This window comes from Micromys minutus, assembly GCF_963924665.1.
Source record: "Micromys minutus genome assembly, chromosome: 13".
Classification (NCBI taxonomy): Eukaryota; Metazoa; Chordata; class Mammalia; order Rodentia; family Muridae; genus Micromys; species Micromys minutus.
In genome coordinates, this window is record NC_137982.1 from 587,450 (window position 1) to 589,887 (window position 2,438).

General features: G+C 48.7%; 1 pseudogene across 1 annotated transcript; it reads left to right on the forward strand.

The window, feature by feature from the left end:
- Positions 1–390: 390 nt before the first annotated feature.
- LOC308429396 (mitochondrial glutathione transporter SLC25A39-like) lies at positions 391–1,556 on the forward strand (annotated as a pseudogene). The gene has a single exon. The product of its transcript is annotated as a mitochondrial glutathione transporter SLC25A39-like (transcript).
- The last annotated feature ends 882 nt before the right edge of the window (positions 1,557–2,438 follow it).

The window sequence follows — 2,438 nt, forward strand, 5'->3', positions numbered from 1 at the left end:
TTGCTTGTTCCCGGACTCAGAACTGATGTTATCTTTCTGCCTGTACTTAAAGTGGTTTGAAAGAGGACTAAATAAAGGAAGTTTCACTTCATCCTCAAGACTGGCCAAAGTCATGTTACAATTTTTGACTGTCTCTTTTTTCTTTCAATCCTGGCTCCTGCCCTGGGGAACCCGTTGTTTGACCGAGCAGGTCCTAGACATATAATCTCAAAAATAAAAGAAAAAAAATAAAAATTCAAATAAATTATGTGGCAATAAGATATCTAAATACTAATTTCCATGAATTCAATAACTAAAAATGAGTTGTTTACATAAGCACTTAGAAACAAAACCATGGGGGACCGGCCCACCGCTCTCCCAGGCAGCCTCTGTGCGAAGCGGGCACATGCACGGACCCTGCACCGGCCGTGGAGCCGCTACGGGCCCGCCAGGCCCCTGGCGTGGCGCGGCGCAAGGACCGGCTCAGAGCCAGGATTGAAATTCCAAGATGGATGATCAGGATCCTGGGGGCATTAGCCCCCTTCAGCAAATGGTGGCCTCAGGAGCTGGGGCTGTGGTCACCTCCCTCTTCATGACACCCCTGGATGTGGTGAAGGTCCGCCTTCAGTCCCAGAGACCCTCGGTAGCCAGTGAATTGGCAACTCCTTCTAAATTCTGGAGTCTCTCCTACACCAAATCATCCTCTGCTCTACAATCCCCAGGGAAGCGCCTCCTCCACTGCAATGGTGTCCTGGAACTTCTGTACCCGTGCCCAAATGGTACTCGCTGCGCCACCTGGTTTCAGGATCCTACACGGTTCACTGGCACCTTGGATGCCTTTGTGAAAGATTGTAAGGCATGAGGGCACCAGGACGCTGTGGAGCGGCCTTCCAGCCACCCTGCTGATGACTGTGCCAGCTACTGCCATCTACTTCACTGCTTATGACCAACTCAAGGCTTTCCTCTGTGGTCAGTCCCTGACCTCTGACCTCTACGCACCCATGGTGGCTGGTGCCCTCGCCAGAATGGGCACTGTGACAGTGGTCAGCCCCTTGGAGCTTGTGCGGACCAAGCTTCAGGCTCAGCATGTATCATACCGAGAACTGGCTACTTGTGTTCAAGCTGTGGTGGCTCAGGGTGGCTGGCGCTCACTCTGGCTGGGCTGGGGTCCTACAGTTCTTCGAGATGGCCCCTTCTCAGCATTGTACTGGTTCAACTATGAGCTGGCGAAAAGATGGCTGAATGGGCTAAGACCAAAAGACCAGACATCTGTGGGTGTCAGCTTTGTGGCCGGTGGCATCTCAGGAATGGTGGCTGCCACCCTTACCTTACCCTTCGATGTGGTGAAGACAAATGTCACTGGGAGCAGTGGAGGCTCTGAGAGTGAAGCCGCCAAGAGTTGATTCCATGACTCCTGCTTCGGAAAATCCAGGCGGAATCTGGCACCAGGGGACTCTGCAGGTTTCCTCCCCAGAATCATCAAGGCTGCGCCCTCCTGCGCCATCATGATCAGCACATAGGAGTTTGGACAAAGCTTCTTCCAGAGGCTCAACCAGGAGCAGCCTCTGGGCCACTGAGTGTTGAGGAGCAACTGGCTCTTGCACGGGTGGGAACAGGAGACTGAGCCAAGTGCCTTCCCTCCCAGTCCAGTCACCCCGGCTGTCCTCGTGTTTGGATTTCTGCTGTCTCCCCTCCCAGGATTGCCACTCCCCCACCTCCGAGTTCAAGACCAAATCAGACTGCCCTTCTTTGCATCCCCTTTATGTTAAAGCTTGGCCCTGAGGAACCGAGAGCTTGGCCATGCAGTATTTCCAGCCATTTGTTCCTTGTCTAAAGATGATGATCTTCTGTGAAAAAAAAAAAGAAAGAAAGAAAGAAAACCATGAATTTCAGAGTCTAGAAAGATAGCTCAGCAGTTAGGAGCATTGGCTGCTCTTCCAGGACCAGGATTCAGATCCTAAGCACCTCTCCTCCAACCTTCATGGACACCAGGCACACACATTGTATAAATATACACATGCAAGCAAACACTCATACATATATAATTACAATAATATATCTTTTTAAAATGTGTATTTCAGAAGATAAAAGGCCAACAACTCAATTTAATAAATTAATTTAACTTGCTTCAACTGTCCTTTATCTTTGTGACTTTTATTATTAAATTATACAATTAGACTTTATTGAATTAATATTGAAGGCTGGTTATAGTTATAGAGGAATGAACTGAGCTTCAGTGTAGAATGTATTTCCAACATGGGTTCAATCCAGTAAATGAAAGGTTGAGAACAGTTCTGTGGTTATGAGAAGAGTCTTATCTATCTTCTACCACAGGGTTAAGGTGTGGACTCAGGGCATAGCTTTTTAATGTCACCATGCTGTCCTCTGCAGATCTGGGGAGGCACAGCTCTAACAACGGTTCCAGTAGGACAGAAGACTTGATTTTTTTGAAGGTGATG